This window comes from Cloeon dipterum, chromosome 2 (assembly GCF_949628265.1).
Source record: "Cloeon dipterum chromosome 2, ieCloDipt1.1, whole genome shotgun sequence".
Lineage (NCBI taxonomy): Eukaryota > Metazoa > Arthropoda > Insecta > Ephemeroptera > Baetidae > Cloeon > Cloeon dipterum.
Window position 1 is genome coordinate 13979924 of NC_088787.1, and position 21834 is coordinate 14001757.

The following is a 21834-nucleotide window of genomic DNA, read 5'->3' on the forward strand; positions in this document are numbered from 1 at the left end:
TCCAAAAAATATTCACAATGTTCTTATTAATTTCCACTGCGCATTTCAAATTTTGCCGTTTGAAGTAGAAAAATTAATGCACTTCATGCATTCCATTGTTGGCGTCAATGCCAAGACCGCGACATGAGGGGAGAGGGTCCAAATGCAAAGGAGCGAAACTTTCGCAGACTCGATCCGCCGGAGCCGCAGCTACCACACCAGAGGATATTATTAATCGATGGAATGGTAGAGGGAACGCTGTGCTTTGATTACCGTGTCAATCATTTTTCTATTGCGCTCGGAAATGGTTTCTTGCCCCCTGCGCTCTCGCTGGGAAATCTGTTTTCAAAACCATTTCCCGCCGAGTGAAGAGCTCATTATATGCCAGAGTGAACTTAACAGAAGGCCTTTCCCTTCGCTTTCTGCCGCGCCAGAATTAGATTTCGCACCGCCGCCGCCGCCGCCGCACATACATGCTCACAGATCAGCACCGTCTTGACCGCCGATTTTACGACTTTCCTGCTGATAAAATTGGGCCATCGGCCTTTTCACGGTGATATATTCGACCGGTATCAGGTAAATAAATAACTTTGCTATGGCTAAAAGTTGGCGATAAAAGAAGCGCGGGAGCTCCTCGACTTCGTTTTGTATTGCTACTCTTCCTAAGGAGGAACAGAGATAGTCTTGTTTATTTGAAAAGTTTTATTGCCCACACATACTTGAGGATATTTATGAGCACGGTGAAGGCAAGCAGCAATAATTTTGTGGTCGGCGATAGATGGACCAGGGTATCAAGTTTTCTCTCTGGACAATAAGACACAGTAAACGTCGAGAGAAGTAAAACGTTTACTGTAAACTGCTAGGAGAGAGAGAAAACAACAAGTTAAAACTAAGGCAAAATTGCTTTTTAATCAGCAGAAGTTTGTAGATTTTTAAAATAAAAAAATTTCACTCGAGTTCTATTCATTCTTGAGAGGTAAATGAATAACATACGTGCATCCTCGTGGATTTCAGAGTTATTTAACTGACTTAACCAGTTCCACCCTATTTCACGAGAAGCTGTTTATTTTTTAAAACAATATGCGGTAAACTGTTAGAAATAAATCTCAAAAAGCCTGATCTAGAGCAAATCTCAGTATTTGGAAATATTTGTTACTTCTAATATAAAGTTTTATCAAATATATCATCAGCATGAGGAAGCATAATAAAGAAGATTTTGAGGCTAAAATCCCTGGGAAGCTTGGAATTAAGTGCCCGAAACGACTTGGCGTGCACTCCTTGTTTTGAACCGCGAAGCGGATGAAATAATTCAATTCCTCGCCAGGTCCCGAAAGCCAGTTCTCGGGCGAAAAATATTTGCCGCGCACTCTCTCTGACAGAAAGCCGGCGCGTAAGCAGCGGAATAAATTCGCCGGGTGTATTTTCCGCCCGCAGCAGAGCCAGCCAAGCGAGGAGCAAAGAAGAGAGAATTTCTCGTCGGCTGCCAGAGAAAAACGCTCAATTTGCGCGCATGTTTGCTATTCACCGTGCTTCTCGGCGCTAAGTTAATTTGAGCCAGTTCGTCAGGTTGAATTTATTTTCCGTTTTGCATGTGCCAAACCGCGTGATTCGACTTTGAGAGCGTGCCGACGTCGCCGCGAGCTGCCGCTGCTGCTTTGGTGCGTGTTTCCTCGTCATCTCTCTTGCCCGCACAACCGCCCTCTCTCTCACTCTCTCACTCAGCCGCAAATCGCGCAGCAATTAACGAGGGCTAAGCAGCGGAGACGCCGCCACCGCCGTCGTCGAGGAAGAAGTGCGAGCTGCTTGATGGGCCACCTCATTATACGGTCAAATAATGGCGAGAGCGGCAGATCGATAAGCAGCCACAAATGAAAGCAATATTAATGCCTTCCTCCGAGGGGTTGCACGCCATTTGTAAAGCGTACTGCGCTCAACAACTTGCACCACGAATGAATTTTTACAAACAAAGGCCTGGATTTTTTTAATTACAATTTATTAATTGGATTTCCAACTTGAATTTGCTTGACGAATTTTTGCTGCCTCTGTCATAGCGAAGCGTTGAATCTAGCACGCTTCGCAGATGTTCTTGCTAGCTGATAGGGGACGTGTGCGGAGAAGAAATCATCTCCACTCGCTTCCCCCAGGAAGCAGCAGCCAGAGAATTCTCATTATGTGTGTGTGGCGGGCGCATAACACAATTCCGATATCATTTGTCATCGAGTCTGTCTCGAGATTCGCATTAGCAACAAAAGAGAGCGCGGAGAGAGAGAGAAGGAGAGCAAGCAATCATGTTTAAATCTTTAAGTGATTGCCACTCATCGCTCTTCTTTTGCTTACTGCCGGCTGCCTCAGCCGAGCCTGCTCTGAAATTTAATATATTCGCCTCTCAGGATGATGAATTGCTCAAAATTTAATTAAATGAATCCTCAGAATGTTGTGCGTTTAATAATAAGTTGGTACGATCGAATCGATTCACTCTAGCTGGCTGCCAGCGGCCAGAAGCACGGCCACGGTGAAAGGGAGGACAAAGGTATAGAGGCTATGAAGCTTTGGTGGAGCAATCAAAGTCTCCAACTCCGCAAGGGTATGCTGATTGCATGATGACTTACAAAAGGAACTAATAGATAGCCATTTCTTTCCTCCTGATCGCCAACCTTATTTGGTTGCGCATCCTTCGTATCTTAACTGAATCGTTTGCACTAATGCTTCATAAATATACTGTGGGGAGCTTTGTGACAAAAAGTTATAATTAATAATTAAAACTTGGCCAACTGAATAAAGTAGGATATTCATTTCAGTGAAAAAATCAAGAGTTTAATTGAACTTACAGAATAAAGTCATTTCAACTCTTCCTTCTGTAAAAAATTTCTTATTAGTTTCATATTTTATCAGCTCCAAAATTCTTCAAACCCACGATTTCATTGTGACTATCACTAACAGTAAATAACTTTGCTCCATCATTTGAACATGATTGACAGAAAAACGCACTACCTTTAGCGTCTTTGAAGTCCTTAGACCGACTCTGTCGCAACAAGCATTCACATTTTGCATAATTCAACAAATGAGTCAAAGAAAACGCTTAAAGCTGCTCGAAAGGAAAGTCGATTGAAGGCAACTTCAAAGAAGCGTACATGTTTTCATAAAACATATACGAAATATGGCTTTCATTTCGCCTACACTCGCGATATGTATGAATTTCCGGTCAGCTTTTTAAAATATAGGCTCTCTGCATCTCAGAACGAAGCAAAAAAAAAAAAAGAATAAAGGTCATGCTTACCGTTTCAGTCCACTGAATTCCCGCTACAATTCCCTCACAAGCTGAGAGAGGAAAACGGGCAATAGCCACTTGAGGAGCATGCATATTGAAAATGACTGAGCCCTTGTGAATAACAATGCTCTCATATTTTCAATAATTCACGACAAAGACGTCGTGTAGCGATCATGCATGCATGCACACTCGGCCCGAGAGAGAGAGAGAGAGAGACCGTCGTGTCGCAAACAAACTGGCAAGGAAAAAAATAAACCCCACCTGCGTGTGCATCAGAAACGAACATCTTCCTACAAGGGACGTGACAAATAGCAAATAGGTTTTATTTTTAATGTTTAAGATAGCCATTTTTAAAGAGGTATTTAAATAATTTTAAACTGTTTCTGTTGATTTCAATTCTACATTTGTGAACAATATTTGATGTATTTTCTAAGAAAAGAGAAAAACTAGTTATTCGCATACTATAAAAAATTCGTTAAACGGCTTAACATTGGAAACAATAATGATTTGTGCATCACACAAATACACAAACCCTTCAATAGTTGACAAATAAATAATTCTTGTTTTAATTGCTTTGATTTCCAAAATAGTGTTAGATATATAAAATATTCAGCAGATTGCACCGATCTCACCGTAAGTAATTTTCCTCTTAGTGTGAACTTATCTAAATATCGATAATTTTCTCATAAAGATTTTTAAGGGGAACAGTTGACTTTGGCCTGCGAAAATCAGCATTTTACACATCCCCGCCCTACGTTTAGTTTGTCGCATAGGGCCAAGTCTCCAAGGATCGGCTGCCGGCTGCTTTTCAAAGACTCTCCTCCGACAAATCTCATTGTGCGCTTAAATAATCATTTCCCCATGCATTTTAATGCTTCGCTTTTGATCCCCCTGAAGGAGGAAATACACTATAAATAAGGAAAATAAGCAGCACGGTCATTTTTCCGCGCTATTTATTTATTATTTGTGTGCGCAGCGCGGCTTAGCCCGAAGAAAAATTGTTCCCTTTTGTGTCTTTCGGCATTTAACTCAGACAAACGGGCCAGCCACTTTTCTTGTAACTGCTCCACGCGACCATTCGTTCACATTACGCGCACCAATATATTTATTAAGCAACTCTCTAAGGTTATTTATCGCCTATAAAAATAGCCCAGCGGGTGCGATAATGTGGATTCTGCGGTTTCATTCCGACGGCCAAGATTTGCTTCCTCACTGTCATCTGTTTATCTTTGCGTGGCAGTAAAAATGATTTGTTTTACCACCTTTTACAAGCCTCTCGTGCCGCGCACACCAAAAAGCGGCACACCAGACTTTTCGGCCGCTGTTAGCATCGTAAACTGCTTATTAAAAAATAATAACCCCGCATGTAATAAATCAATTACTCGGTCGCTCACTCACTCTGGCTCTGGTACCGAGAATTCCGAGCCCGCCAAATGGCTGATTAAAAATTTACAGCGCACTCACTGCTTAAATTCCGGCAATTACGCCCCTAATGCTATCTAAATTGCATCTCTCCGGCCGCTATGCTAATTCGCGTTGCGCCTGCAAATCATGAGATTAAAAAGCTCTCTGGATTTTCGCGTGCACGTGCATTTAAGCGGGATTGCGCCGATAAATTTGATTCCCAAGTTGTACGGCTGCAGCTGCCAGTTGGTTTAAAGTAAAAGTTTCGCGATACATAAGACTGCTAACTAACAGCTTGCTTGCTCCTCTGCACCAAACGCGGGGACAACTTTGCACTGGATTTATTGGCTTTGCCGCTTTAGTTTATGAACCTGAACGGCACGAAACTTTTGCATTTTGCATCCGTCTCTATCTAACTCGCTTGCCTAGAACAGGAAAGCTTTAGAATTTGAACAAGTTTTTTCTAAATGCAATTTGCATTGCATAACGTGTTTGCTGTCCTGGACTTTGTGTTTTATTTATCCCTCTTAAGTTTCACCGACGGTTGCAGACATTTTTTTTAAAATTTAAGACCATTTTAAAACTCATTTAAATTGAGAAATATTGTTTTGGAAATTTCTGTTGCATGATTTACTAATAAATTATATCAAGGTCTGAGAGACGGAGGCATTGCCGAACCAAATTTTCAAAATTGGACTGTGCAGTTGATCTGGCTACCTTCATCCATCTGCCGTCACTGGGGCGAAATTTGATCTCAGAGAGACAAATGTATCAAATTTGCGGCGGCAGGCGGAAGAGGAATTGAATTGGAGAATTGGGCGGCACAAGAGAGACTTGAGCTAGCTCTCGGATGTTTTGCTAGGCAAGAAATTGGCGTGCCAGAAGTGCCCTGAGGGGAGCGGCCCCCGCACCTCGACAAACACCCACCCCTATGCATATGCAGCAGGAATAAATAAAGTGGCTCGGCGGCGGCGGCCAACATGGCAAATTGGCTTTTAAATTTGTCAGAGAGCGTTGAGGTAGGGCAGCGGGTCCCCAGCGAGATGAGGCGTCGTGTGTGTGTTTTCCATTTCTCCTGGCCAGATTATAGCCAAATAACTCGCCGCTTTTTCTTCTTCTCTCCTCCTTTTTTCGATTCGCCGCCGGAATTGCTTATTTTTCCCGGCGATGGTCCGAGAAAAGACCCTTCAAATCGAGTTCGGGGGTGGAGACGCACGGAATGGACAGGCTTTGCGTATTTTTTTGTGACGATTCGAATTAAACTTTCATCCCCCCTGCCCCAGCCTGTGTTTTCTCGTCAATGTGAGGGAGGAATATTCAATTTCGATGCAAAACATAAAAATATTTTTCCGTTGTCAAACAAGATTTTGGAACGATGCACTAGGATTGAAAACAATCTTTGTCGACGCGTGTTTCGCGTTTTTCTGATTTTGCAAACACATCTTACGCAAGGAATTTCAAACAAAATGAGTGTTTCGATTTTCATTTGTAAACCAAACCAACACTTTGACACAAAACAAGGGTGATTTTAAAAGGCGAATCGGCCCTTTTTACACACCATAATTAAAAGCAACTGCTGATTGATGGCAGTAAAAAAATATTAGGTCGTTAAGCGTGACAGGGCGAGGGGCAGGGCTGGCAGGGAGTTCCTTGATTGAGCCATGATGAGAATAACGTCCCGCCATGAAAGGCAACGACGTAAAACAGGCGGTTCGCCGTACCAGAAAGAAAGACTAATTTAGCGCGTAATGTGATTTCAGCGGAGAGCAGAAAGAGAGAAGAAAAATCCGTGCACAAAGCGAGCGAGCGCGTGCGACTCCTCCTCGGCGCCGTATCAGCACTTCAAAAGATCGCGACCCGACCGCCACGGGAATGAAAGAGAATGAGCGTAATGAAATGAAGCCGACGTGAACACAATTTCGGTTTGCCTGTGTTGCGAACACACTCGGCCCGAGCCAAGTTTTCTCCCCAATAACACGGTTACCTCTAATGTCCTCTCCGCGGAAGGGCTGACTGCGAGATAGCGGACGGTTTTCAGCTCGATTTCCACCCGCAATTATTGCCGAGTGAGTATGCCTCACGATTGGCTCAATTTATGCAGCGGAAAGCCGCTTGATTGAGAAGCCGTAATTACGGCTCTCTAATGCGCGTTTGAGGGGACTTCGGCGTGTTTGTTCAATTCCAGAGACGGAGAGGGCGGTGACGGCGAGCCTATATATCGTATTGACTCAGGTGCCGATGTCACAGCAGTCACATCCTGATGATATGTAAACACGCCACCTCGTTACTCCACTTCCTTGGCTGCATTCTACTCCCGCGCGGCCCCCAAGACCGGCTGGCTGCATGTTCCGACAGGGAATTCCCACAAATTCTGTTCCCCGTGGTTTGTCTTGTCATGTGTGTTTGTGTGCTGCTGGAAAATATTGCTTTTCTCTTTTGTCGGAGAAGCCCTTTGAAGCTCATGTCTCGCGTGCGATGGTCGTCTATACTTTTCGCGCTCCGCCCGCGAAGAATGGAATTGTAGCCAGAGAGTGTCATTTATTATCACTTTTTGCAAAATTTGGAGCCTGAAAAATCAATGCTTCAACAAGATTTAGAGCTAGTTCTGGAAAATAAGCTATTTCACGTTTTTATTAGAAAACGTTCGGAATTGGATAGAGTTTACACTTTTGCTGTCTCATGTCAAGGAGCTCTACTTTCTTAACTAAATCGCTTCAAAAACAAATAAACATTGGTAGCAAGTAACTTACTGCTTTTTTTGTGACATCAGTGATTATAAGATTTCAAGATATTATGCAAATGAGAAAATATATCATGAAAATTTTCTTGTCATTTTAGTAAGAATTTTCATTTGAGTTCCTTATAATTTTTAATCCTTTAATGTTATTTGGACACACTTTGGTAAATAACATTTTCTCAGATTTTTAAAGAGTTTATAAATAATTGAAAAAAGAAAAGCAGTTAATTGCAACATTTTATACCCTTGATTTTTGGCCCACGGAATAAAAAGAGACTAATTTACACGTTTATAGAAATTGGGATGGAATTAGCAAAAATATTTCACAATGGAAGAACCAACTATTTGGACTGAGATATTCAAGACAAAAGCTATTGGCTGATTTGACGATTTAAGACTGCATTTAGACAGCTTTGGCAGCTTGACAATTTCAAATTTGGTTCAAGTGGCTTTAAATTGCTTGATTCGTGCTAATTTAAATTTCCCTTGACAGATAAAAGTTATTGAAGTAAGACTTAACTGATTTTTTTTAAAATTCTGTTTACTTATGCATGAAATACTATCTAAAAGTAAAAGGTAAAGCTAAATAATTCCCAGGTTGCTGTTTAAATGTTTGAGAAAATTGAAAGTTTTCATGCTAATCAAGCGGCGAGCTCTGTCTCCTAATTGGAATTCATGATTTATTTTGCCAGCAAGGAAATTTAGCACATAATTTGTGTATCATTGCTAGATCAGGACGAAATCAAGCGAAAAAATCTCTGACAAAACCGATTTATTTTTGGCAAATTCTGAAATTTAACTGTTCTTGATTTGATTAATGCACATGGTAAAGGTTAACTGTTGCTAAATCCACAAAAAATAGACTCAATGAATCGCTCGCAATGCACAAGTTTCTTAATTGCGGGCCTGTAAAGCTCTACTTCAAAAAAAAAATTATAATCAACCTTCAAAACAGCTTTAGATACATATAATATTAAACTTAGAAAATTGTAGCTGAAAAGGTGACTAAGCCTTTTTTCTCGTCTGAAATTAAAATTTGAATGTTAATTTTCTTTGGAAAGAAATTTGTTCTGAATGATCCGAATGATCAAACAGATGCTGGACATACATAATTGTGACTTTAAGTTGAGCACTTACCTTAAAAAACCTCACTCGTCTGATATAAATAAATTTAATCACTCATCTCCGATTAAAAACAGTGAAGTGCCCAGACAAAGTGACATGGGCACAGCCCCAAGCTCATAAATGCAATCTGCGTGAGCCGAAAGCCGCGAAATGTAACCAGCACGAGGCTTTCCGGAAAGGGTGATGTTGTTTTTCGATTACATAATCATCTCACGAAATTGAGTGGCTCGTCGGGAGCAACGCCTGGCGGACGAACGAACTGGCGAGCCAGAGAGCGGACAAGATTGCATCCCCTGCAGCACATATCGAGTTGCTGGCTGGACTTAATTAGCAATTATCTTGAGCATGTATCACCTACCTCTCCAATCCGTACACTTTGTGAAAGCCATGGTGAAGCCGAGTAAGGCTCGGTTGGCCGTAGCTCCGCTCGCTGACTGCTGCTCTGGGCTCTCTCATTCATTAGCACACCAATTTAAGTTTCTCATTTTACGTGCGTGCCGACGTAATAATTCTCTCGCCACCCTCCAATTACTGAGAAATATCATTCGCTGATTGAAGGGTTGAGGGTTTCCTACGGGGTCCACTGCACATAATTCCGACGTGGATTGGTCAGATGGAAAATTAATCTGACGCGTTGGCAATTTTAGATTACTGCGCGTAGTGGAATTCGTTCGCAAAAGTTGTCCGTTAGCATGAATCACATGCAATCTGATGCAATTTTAGATTTGTTTCAACAGGAAAGAAATCGTTGATGGTCTAAACGATCAAATACAAAATAAAAATCGACGGAATATTTGGAAGATTTAAGAAAATAAAATACTATCCTATAGCCATCAAGTTAAAATTATAATTGAACTTGACAAAGAGAGATAGAGTCGGGTAAGGTTTGAAAAACTTCATATTTGGAACATTTTAGTTTCCAAGTGGAACAACTACATTTACCTTTGTCATTTTTCATTTGGGGAATTTGACTAAATGTTTTTGTGACTATTACTCAAAAGTAAGTCTCTAATAAGCCTCGGTGTTTGTGCTGCCCTGTTCAACATGACCACAAAGGTGTCAACTTAGGTGAATCGGTCAACAGGGGTTGATAATTTATGGGGGAACATAATGCCAAAGAACTTTTTTGACAAAAACCACACGGCAGGTTACTTTCAGTGCGAAAAAGCATTCAATCAGAGGCGCAAAAATACTTCAAAGAGGGGATGTTTAGCTCTTTTTTGCGTGGAAAACGCAGCAGGCATTGTAAAACGCTGAAAATTATTGCGGGCCGTTTGACATTTTGCTGCGCCATAAAGGGAAATTAATTCAAACAATACAAAAGACGCCGACGTCCCCGCCCGCCCGCGCTCTTTGTGACCGAGTTTATTTAATAAAAAAGCAGCCGCATGCACATAAAAGGTGAGTCTTAAGAAGGGAACGGGACTTATTTTGTGCTGTTTAAATTGGACAGCCGGCGGGTGGGTTATCAAAAGCAACAATAAATCCACTTGTGCCGCCACACCAATATTGCTTACTTGCTAAAAAAAACCCTGTGCCTGCTCTATTATTGTTATTGCAAACCGGATTGAGTCTCTCTCTGGCGACGACGGAGGCGGCGTGCGCGGCCAATTTATGTAGTATTATCATCCAGCAGCGACTGATATATAGCTTCATTTCCGGGTCTATTGAAACGCTTGATGAGAAAGAGGGAAAAGAGAGCAAGCCCGGTCTGTTAGGTCTGTTACACGTACGGCAACAACACCCCCGTTCCCATTTACAACAACAGCACCCGGGTTGAAACGCTTCCTTACTTTGGCGCAAGAAATTGCATAACCACTTTTGCATCACGCAGATATCGCACAATGCTTGTGGGGAAAATACTCAGATTTTCATAAACAGAAGCGTATAGCTCCAAATAGGAGTAAATTATTATAATAAAGGTATATTAGCTTCGAGGATCTCTTACAGTTTGAGGCCAACTTATTCTAAAAAAAATTACAGAGAGAAATTTCAAATTGTAAACTTTTTAAATGAGTTTACGATGTTTCAATAGTTCAGATGTTTCAAGATTCTTAAGTCAATTAAAAATGTACATCTGCAAACAATTTTAACCAGCATCAATGATGCTCGTGTTCTTTGGACATCATTGATAAAAATAATTTAATAACTTCTAGCACAAATCCAATATTTCGTTTTATGAAGTTTTTATAAAAATCTTTGCTGCTTTTAAAAGAAACAATCTGGCACTTAGCTTTGGAAAATTAAAGCGAGTTTCACGTCATCTCGCAGCAGCAGCAATTTAACATATAGCTCCTATTCCACGCGCTGCAAACAGCAAATGCTGCAAAACTTTCAGCATAAATCAGGGGTGTGCTATCAGATTGAGCTGTTTGTGGCGCAATAATGTCCAGCGGCAACAAAATAGCTTGCTCGTCAGGGAGGGTTGCGCCGAGTAAGATAGCACTTTGGATCCATCATTTGACTTGGGACTGGTGTTATTAATATTACGTCCTCGCAGATAACGCGCGGCGGGTTTTAGGCATTCAAGTGGCTTTCGCGTTCTTTATTCCTCCGCAGCATAAACGTGGCAATTTTCTTTAGTGCTCGTAAATCCATCAGAAGCATAAAAAGAAGCGGCAAATCGAAAATTAAAAATCGGACGCGCACGCACATTATTTGCCTGCCGCATTGTTTTGCCCTAGAGTCGCGTCCGGAGATTTATGGCTCGGCAGTGCACGAGACGCATATCTCGTTCTGCTTCGATTTCAATTTGAATCCGCCTGGCCGGCTTTCTTCTTGCCAGAAGAAGAAAGGGGGAAGAGAGGAGAAGTATCATCAAAAAACATTTCCCCATTCAGGTCATGTAACAGAAGGATGCTATAAAAAGGAAAATAGCTTCGGGTAATATGATTTACAGCCGAGATTTTCAAATTTCATTACGACCTTTCTCGTGTTGAATAAAGGCAGTAGTTGTTATAATATTGGTTGGCTGGCGCGGCCACCATTGAATAACTGCCGCCGCAGCATTGGAGCGCGCAGAAAAGCCATTTCGAAAATAAAAAAGTCACCGGGGACAGGAAAATTAATGCATAAATTTGATATTACTTTTTCTTTGTTGGAATTTCTGACGTCGCAGGTGTATTATTTGATTTCATATGCCGGGTCATAAATTATTTCCACATTCCAGCCGCGGCAACTTTCTCACTCGCGATCAGAATTATTTCCATTCGGGAGGAATGAGAGGGGAATTGGGCTCTGCACATATTCTATTTGATGATCTGCATTTTTTGGCAGAGTATAAATTTTTGTCACTTTAAATTTAAGATTTAAGAGAAGTGCCAAAAATGTATAGGGGCCAAAGCTATATATTCCATCATATTAAAAACAGCCATTTATTCAACCAATTTTTCAGATTATTTTATTTTGATCATACTCCCACATCAAAAAGCTGATACTATTTTTGTCTATTGAATAGTCTGAAAAATTGCTCCCATAAGCCATCAAACTAATTAATAGTCCCAATTAAAATGAAAACGGAATAACGGTTGGAAAACCTTTAAGTGGCTGGTGCGTTGGCAGGGCAGCAAATTGTCAATTAGAGCGCCTTTTAAGCCGCAATTAATAAGTATGGGAGTCAAGGGTGAGAGCAGATTTCAATACGCTCGCATAAACTGCACGTGTATGGGCCAAATGCGCGTGTACGCGTGGAGCAAGGCGGTCGAGAGTCCCTTGTTCAAAAGCATATGTAGAGGCTCGCATGCTGGCGAGTGTGTACATATGAGTATTTTTGCCGTAGAAATAATCAGTGCTGCAAAGCAAAGGCCTCTAAACGGCAGCAGCACGGCACCGGGCTCTCTCTCTCTCTCTCTCTCTCTCTCTCTCTCTCTCTCTCTCTCTCTCTCTCTCTCTCTCTCTCTCTCGTGTCGCTCCTAATTGCCACGTGTAGCCGCCGGGCTAATAAAGAAGCTCTAGAAATGAATGCTCGCATGCAGTGCCTTGAGCCAGCGGCCATAAAGACATCACGGGGGCAAAATGTGTATTCATGCAAATTGCTGGGTGCAAAGTCAATGAGGAGGTGGATTTTAATTGCGTCGCCGAGTGGCGTCCAATTAGGGAAAAGCAGCGCGCCGCGCTCGTTGCAGCCTGTGAATTTCCAGCACAGTACTTCAAACCCACACACACGCGCGAAATGTACGGCAGGAGCCAGCTTAATGTTGTCCTGGATCTTTTCCTTGTATTTGGAATATTATTTGACTGAGGAAAAAGGGAACTAAACTAGTCTGGACGTTGCGTTAAATAATATTCAAGCGTTACTGCTTTCAATTGTTCACATATTTTAATTTTTTTAATTTTGCAGGATGTCTTTAATAATTAAAAATATTTGTAATTTTTTCAACTATAAATCTTCGTTCTTTTCAGTTCTCAGCAGACGTGGAGGAAAAAGTGGGGGACAAAATTTTAATTAATACCCACTTGAACTTTCAAATCAGGCAGGCTGAGACGCAAGAGTAAATTCCGCCTGCGTTCTGCTACTCAAGCCGGAGAACTCTTGAGAACAACACACAGCAATAATTTTGCAACCGCAAATGCTGTCGGGCCGCTAATTAGCGATGGCGCCGTTTTAATCGATAAAGTATGTGTGTACAGCACGGAGCAGGAGCAGGCGAGCGCGGCAGTGTGTCTTCTCATCCCTCATCATCATCAGCATGTGCAAGGGGCTAAAAAGGAGGCAATTAAAATTCTAGCCAAGAAACCATGGGTGCCGTCTTTGCAGCCTCCCTTTTGCTTTTAAAACTGCTGCTGGCTCAGTGAAAAGCTTATACAGCCATGAAAGAAATAATACTCGCGTCCGTAATTAGCGACTGTCAACTTAGCGTTAAGTTTGTGTAGCAGTACTAACGAGCAGCATATTACACGGTGTGTGCCTCCTCTCTTTTCTCTTTGCCGCCGCCGACGCTGCTACTGCTGCTTCTGCTTCTGCTGCCGCCTTTGCTTGTTACTCAAAACGACGCCCGACGCCGCGCCGCTCCGGCAATTACCCTCGAATTTATGCACTTTGCAATCAGCATGTAAATTTTCTCTTTAATCGCTTGCTCTCGCTCTCCCGCGCGCGCGCTTCTGATTGAGTGTGTGCTTTTGTTTCACGACACGGTGCAAAAAGGGTTCGAGCATTTTAATTGCCGGTTTGATTGCCTCTCTCGCCCCCTTTTTGTGCGTTTTAATGCGCTCTGTTCGACGTGACTAAAGGAGTTCTGCATTTAAACAGACTCTGTTGTTATAAGATTGCTTGTCGATCGGGACAGAAAATACCCATTATTCAGGGTCTTAAGGTTTCCCGGTTAAAATTCTCTCTCTTTGAACGTGGAAATTAGTCCTCGAACTTTCATGGCTGCATCCTCGAATGACTGTGGTTTTTCTCGTCTTGCCCCTGAAGCAGTGCCAAAATTGCAAAATTTAATCAGGTTGGACTTGTTAAAAGTTAAAAAAATACCTTCGTGAAATGCAAAAAAAATAATACCTTAGTATAAAAATAAATTATTTGTGCGGATATATATTGATATAAGGATCGATCAGCACAGTTGACCTCCTTAAACATAATAAATATTTCTAGAAACTAAAAATTCCTTCTGGTGCGTCCGGCTTCATATTCATATTCCAAAATTTTCAAAGATCATGCAGCCACTATTGAATTTATTCAAAAATTAACGCAGAGAGAAAAATAATTAAATTGATGTTGCAGAAATTTGAGGATTATTTTCCTAATTAAAATCTCGAAATTTTCTACAGTCTTTTTCCATAAATCCCCTCGTGGATAAAATTGGAATTTCAGCTTCATTTTAAAAATCTCTGCAAATGCATTTTTTTCTCAAAGAGCGGATTAATTAGTAATTTGAGCCAGCACCCTGAGCAGGATGCGACAACAGCTCGGTAGAAGTCAAGGATTTGAAGCTCGCCAAGCGTGAAAGTATAACATGAGCAGAGAAAGAAGCTCGAGTGGTCTGAATGGAATAATGCTTGTTTGAACGCAGTGAATGGCTGCGCCTCGTCGTTGGCGTGCGCCCGACTTAATTTGCACTATGGCACACATTACAATCACGACCACTTGGAATGATTTTGAGCATGACTTTGCAAGTGCCGGCAACAAAATTAGCCGCCTCGCGTTTTATGCACTGATATGCAGGTAACAAGCACCGCGGGTAATTAGCCTCTGTTTGAAGAGGAAACACACTCCCTGCGCTGAAATTCATCAGGGGATCCTGCAGCTTTTTTGCTCGCGCGCTCCCGGCGCCTTTGATGATGATGCCACACGCGCGAGTTGCAGAGCGGTGGCTAATTAAAAGCAAAAAAGCGATTTGCATTGAGCGTGTCGCAATTGTCCGCTCCGTATTCTTTTTTGTGCAGTTAGTGCTGGGGCGTGAAACGGCATTTTCCACTGACAAATTGCACACACACCATTCCCAGAATCTACGACACTGCTCTTTAAGCGCCAATAAAAAGTTTTGCTCCGCTGGAGGACAACTTTAATTTAGAACCACACTTAAAGTTTTAGTGTGGGAAGTTTAAAATTTATTAGAAAGTAATGAATCATAACGCAAAAGCAGCGCGGCCCATAAAGGTGCGCATCGTAAAAGTGAGTAATTGTGCAAACGTGATTGGAATGCTGAGTTTGGTGGTCCGTCCGCTGCAGATCAATTTCACATCACCCTCTTGATGCTTCCTCGCATTATTGTTCCAAAGCAAGACACATTTAAGAAAATATTACAATTGAACACCTCGGAATCTGCTTGATTTGTTTTTTTCATTTTCTGGTAAATTAAATTTTCACATGGATCGGCAGGTGAACTATTCCTAAAATTTATAAGACATTTCCTGTTTCAACATAAAACAGCGTAATCTGATATTTTTATGAATTCAATATGCCATTCAATCGGGAATTCCTGCGTTGAAAATCTTGCGATTACATTTACACTCTCGGTAATTGGTCTGATGGTGTAGTAATAATTTTGCCGTCCGTGCGAAATGCAAACCAGAACAAAAGTAAAACATTTATGAATTCTGACCACCATTCATAATCAAAACGGCGCGTGTTGGCGTGCGTCACTCGTCCTTTTCCGCGAACAGAGCGGGCAATAACTGTGGCTGGTGAGGACACGACGCAAAAGGGTTGCGAGGGCAGGGAAAAGTGACAGCAGTTCGCGTGTCTGCCCATTGAGAAGCGGGAGCCACGAAGCGTGAGCCGGCGATAAGGGTTCAAGGGGGGCATCACGTTCATATAACCACACACTCAGCCACGCTTCTTACCGCAGACTCCTCGGCTATAAATTACGCCGCAGCAACCACCAGTGCTGCTCCATCATATTTTAATAGAGTAGGCCGGCACAACAACTATTTATATGAGACTTACCTGTGGCCAAAAAGAGCACGTAGATAGGCGTCTAATTTCTGATTTTCTAAAGTAGCAAGTCGAGGTCTTCAATCTGTAACAAAAAAGCAAGGCATAAATTTGCATCGCAGAGATTTGACGTTTTTGATAATTTGTCAGTTTAATTGGACTCAATTAAAAGTAAATACACGATTATTGGAATGCTACTGCGGGCAAACTGTTGCTTGCAGTGATTCAATTTTTTATACCACATTTTTCTAACCATCACTACATGTTGAGAAGTGAAATTAATTTGAAATTATTCTACCGGTAAAATCTTATAACATTTTGCTCAGCGCTGTTTCCCAACATTTTGTAAAACCTATTGTTTTATACTAACCATCTAGGCGAAACGTGTTTGAAAAAGTCAACTGTTTGGAAACAACAAACAGGAAGTCATCGAACACAGTGTAGCTGAAACGTTTATTTTTTCGAACATATTTTCCCTGGCCAGTATGACGTCATATCCTGTGTTCCGTGGGAATTTTTCCATGTCGATACAGAAGCAGTTTGAAAGTCACAAACAGGTTATAAGGAAAGAGAGCATTGAGAGCACTATGCAGCCTGTAGCAGCTATATGCTTAGCCACAATTTTATTCATTTTATTTGGAATGGTAACGGATTTCAATTTTATGCAACTCTATAAAATTTCAACTGATTTCAGCCTCCTACAATAAAAGGGACCAAGAGCAACAATGGAACTGCTAAGGGCAAAAATGGTAATGAATGTTTTACCAATATAAAACTGAATAACATTTTAAAATCTATTTTAGTGCAAATTTCATTGGATTTATTTTCAAGGAGAAAATACATAGCGGACTGTTGTGGAAATGAAAAATGCTCAGAGAACGTTGCTACGAAAATCATTACCAAGCATAAAGTATTGAGATTAATTTTTTTCCATTAAAATGTTGCAAAAAAATCATATAAAAATAGCCTATTACTATTACATCCAGTAAAAATAGTCTGGAGTCTTTTAAGAGTTCAACAGCTGTAATAAAAAGACAAAGTAAATTTTTTTCCATAAATTTAATCGAATTTATAGTTTTCAAACCTTGATTTTTTTAGCAAGTTTTCTACCAAAATTCAGCAGTCAAGAAGTTCAAACTAAAAGAGGGACACTAGATTTCAGTAGCATAACTAGAAGAGCTATCCCGACTGAATATAAAACCCAACAGACATCACCAGGCACCACAATATCCCCCTGGCAAACTTTAAGTGACGCATTTTCTGCAAAATCCCCTTCCACCTTTATAACAACACTAATGCCTTCAACTGGAAGTTTGTTGCCAAAAATCATCGATGAAGAGAACGGTAGATATTTGAATTCTGCTCTTTGTCGCTCTTAAAATGACCCAAAATAATATTTCCAGTGACAAACCAAATGACGACTAGTGTGGAGCTTCCTTTAGAATCCACATCGATGGTAACAAGTGCCATAGAAAGCAGTTTTTCGAGCACTGCGTCTCCAACAACCACATCAACTAATATGGCATCAACTTCTCCTTTAACAACATCCACTTTGATAACTACGACTCCTACAACTACATCTACCTTAACGACATCAACTTCCTCCTCGACAACAACAACATCAACAACTTCCACTTTGACAGCCACGACCTCTGCAATCACATCTACATCAACGACATCATCAACTTCCTCCTTGACTACCACAACTCCTACAACTACATCTACATCGACATCACCTTCATTTTCTACAACTACGACTTCAACAACCACATCTATTTCGATGTCAACTTCTTCCTCGACAACAACAACTTCCACTATGACAACTTCCTCTACAATCACATCTACCTCAACGAAATCATCAACTTCCTCCTTGACTACCATGACTCCTACAGCTACATCTACTTCTTCTTCGACTACTACGACATCAACAACCGCATTAACTTCGACGTCAACTCTCTCCTGGACCACCACAACTACAACCACCCCCACTTTGACAACCACAACTAATTCAACATCACCTTCTCCATTGACAACTACAACTACTCCAACATCACCTTCTCCTTTGACAATCGCAACAATAATAACTTCTACCATAACCTCAACATCCACCTCGACATTAAATTCTATCTTAACATCCACGACTCTAACAACAACAGTTGCCCTTGAAACAACTCTATCTAATACAAAAACACTGCTAAAAAGCTCAGATACTACATCAAATTCAGAAGCCAAAAGTACTACGACAATAATGACTTCAACAACAAGCGACGACCTTTTTTACATCGCACTCATGCCCCCCGACATCACTGAAGATTTTTCTGCTACAGATATTCAAACTGCACCTCAAAAAACCAGAACAAAATCAAGTACGAAGAAGACCATTAGCCGAACAACTAAAAGATCCTTCTTTGGCTAGATTAATAATCTACGATTTGGTTAATTTAATTTGATTTTTGTATTCATGCTTCATTTAAACTCTGGACCATTACATATTTTAATCAGCTTTGCTCTTTGGCACTCTCAATAATATGTTTTCTTAATATGTTTGTAATTTCAATAGAAAATATTTTGTAAGACATTTGCAACATTTTACCATGCCTATTCCTTCCTCTGCACCCTATTCCCTTTGGCTTGAAGGAAGAAATGATGTGATTGAAATTGTTGATAGTAAAAACCTTTCCTAATTTGATATGTCATAATGATTGAGTAAAAATTAAAATTAAATACGATATATACTCTTAAAATGTTTTGCATCTATGGGCACCAAAAGGTTTTTTGACAAGCGCTCTAAATAATGTGAACTCGTTTGCACTTCACAGTAATCAGAGAGATATATTTCAAGTGGACATTGGTCGGAGAGATAGCCATGGCCACTGGGCCTTGTGATCAATGTGTTCTGGCACTCGCATTATTTCTGCTGTGTATCCCTAAAGCACGCGTAATACCGGCCACTTTATTTACCCGACCGGACACTGGCCATGCATCTCTCACGACCGCGGATTACGACCGCGCCATTTATCCATTCTAGGCCGCATTTGACTGCGCCATTTGTATTGCAGGCTAAATTTATACCGACTGCATGTGGACGGTGTCGTGATTGCTGGTGCCGTCGTGCTGGCTGCCTATTTTACCCGCCATTAAGCAGTCAATACACCTCTTTGTCATGAGCTTCTCCCTTCCTCTGACACACACGCCGCTGCTTTATTTCCGGCGAAACAGACGAATTTCCGAAATCACGGCTCTCACGTCGAGCGGCAAACAAATTTCCCCGAAATCTGGAAACTGGCGGACACTCCGTTTTCATGACGCAACGATAAGGCCAGATAGAGGAGGGACACGTGCCTTTCAGACGGATGTTTAGCAATCATGCAAAATATATTATTTTGACAAGTGGGAAAATATTGTTTTGGTATAGGGTGAAAAAATGGTCTTTGATTTTTGATTTCTAAAATAATAACAGATGGAAAAACTATAACTGCTTTGGAACCTCTGGAACTTGCTTTTGAGCTAAATATCCTTCAATATAACTTCTTATTCGGTCATAATTACTATATCTGTGTTTAGTACGAGTTTATATAGCTTCAGCGTCTATTACTTGCGACGTTAAGTCGAACGGTAATTGCTTTTGGTGTAAGCTGCTCGTATGCAGCGAATTTATTTACATTTGTTTGTTGGCCACAAGCACGAGAGAGGCCGTTCAGAGCGGCCAGGCGAAGTGGTCAGTTGTAAATATCGTTTGGACCTTAACTGATGGCTATTTTCCGTTCGGCTAAAGTCCTATTTTCCACCTCTGGGACCCCAGAGCACATTTTAAACAATGCCGGTCGTCTATCTCTGGCGCCTCCCTCGCCGCCGAGCAGCAGGTAAGTTTGTTTCCGACCAACCGCCCGCGTATTTTGCGCCCCAGCACAAAACCATAAAAGAACAGGCTGAGCTGCACTGCTCTGGAGCTGGCAATTGACGTATTAATTTACTGCTAACATCGATTACAGGCTCCATTACAAGGAAACACGATTACCTCGCTGCCAAGTGGATTTCCACCAGCTAAGGGTTAAACGTTCCCTTCAGACGCGTGCTTTGCGATTCGCGTCAAATAAAAAACCAATCGCGGCTGCTCATGACAAGAGGAAAAATGCGATCCGATTTTACCTTTGATTCTCTTTATCATGGTGCACGCGTGAGAGGAGTTAACTCTCGTCTAAAGTTTCAGAAAAACTGGAAATGAGTGGTGCGTCAATCAAAGTCTGAAAAAATGAGAGAAGTAAATATTTACCTGTATATTAATGAAATAGCAAAAATCGAAATTTTCAATTTTCTCGGGCTATGGTGGATAAACATTTTCATAGTAAAACATAGAAATCCTAATAAGTAATGTGTCTCGAATAAAGAATAACAAATCCACCCATCTGACTTGATTGAATTGATTTTAGATTCGCGTGAGTCTGAATCAGTTCATAAAAACACACCATTATGTTGTATACATTTTTTGATAATGTTACTGATCCTATCTTAAATATTTTTTTCCATTTATTGTTGTTGAATTCTTAGCATAAATTATTTACCTAAAAAATTAGGAAAACAGTGATTGACATAAAAGAGTTTGTGTTTATTAAAAAAGCCCTTACAATCAGACTGCGGTTCCACAACTCGATTCCTTCTTTGTGGCAACTTTAATTGGCAATTTACCAACTCGATCTGTCCAGATGAGAAAAGAATCATGGAGAGCTTTATTTAAATTTAAGGGGGAGCAACTCGCTCGCAATTACCGCACGCGCCGTGGCAGCCCCCTCGACTGCCGGCTCTCGGCAAATCCTCCTGTGGATAAGGCCTGGTGCGTGTGTAACAAGTTTTTGTCCATATATATTGCAAAAAAGATTAGAGATCGAAGCCGACAGCGGGTTTAATTTACGAGACAAGTTAGATGACTATATAATTCCTGCGCCGCCGAAAACAAATGGGAGGTGAAAATACAGTAAGCTCTCCTCTCTTTGCCGGTCTCGGGGGTGCGATTCGTATTTTCCTAGCTACATCCTGTGACCATTGATTCGCAGGTAATGGCGGAATAAACTTGGGCCGTGCCAACCCGCCTCTCTACAGCTCCCGCGAGGTCCATTCTCCAGTCCGGCCTCGACATACGGTCCTCGTGCAGTCCCTCATGCCTTATTTTTGCAGCACATGCAAACACACATGGACGCCAGAGAGCCTTGAATAAAACCGGCAACTGATGCCCACACCCGTCCAATGAGACAGTTCGTCCTCTCGGCCCTATTTCCACCTTTTTCATCATAGCTTCCTAAAGCCAGATGCCTAAAAAATGTTGGGTGGCGCCAAAAATTCGGGAAATATCTTGCTTTGGGAAAGAGGAAAAATCTGGGATTTCCAGGTGCTATTAAAATCGCGAAGATTTGTTTTTTTAAGTAGACCCAAAAGTGATTTTCGTTTCTAGGAGGATCCAAAGATTTGGTGGTTTCAATATATTTTGTAAAATTAAATTTTAAATGTGGTTTTTAGTTTTATTGTAAAAAATTTGTTTAAAATTAACAGCAACCTGATATTTTTGTACAGGTTTCAACGTATTGTATTTTAGGTTTAAATAAAAAATTGCAATGCATTTTAAAAAGATGAAACCGGAAATTAACATTGTTAGTAGCTATTTCCTTAACCAATGACTTTGAATTCAGTGTTCAATAGATCTGGCTCGGTGAGAGGATTTTAAGACACACGTTGAGATCGTTTTTTCCCCCTTCAAAATGAAAGCCAGCCAATGTTAAGCTCGCAATGTTAACGCATTCTCAGGAGCGTCAAAGCAATATGGGAGGTATTTGAGCAGTTCGGGGATCTAATACTGGCTGCCCTGAAATGTCAGAAATGGCAAAAGGAAGTTGATTTAGTCACTCAAAATGCTAAAGTAGCTCAACGGGCTGGCAGGAGGCGCCACTTGCTGGT

General features: G+C 41.2%; 1 protein-coding gene across 1 annotated transcript in view; it reads right to left on the bottom strand.

Annotated features, from left to right (window-relative positions):
• LOC135936947 (LIM domain only protein 3-like) overlaps nucleotides 1-21834 on the bottom strand; it is an 85807-nt gene that overhangs the window by 39948 nt on the left and 24025 nt on the right. Inside the window, exon 2 of the mRNA XM_065479965.1 lies at nucleotides 15901-15973. The gene's annotated coding sequence lies outside the window, so the exon portion shown is untranslated. The remainder of the gene's footprint in view (nucleotides 1-15900; nucleotides 15974-21834) is intronic.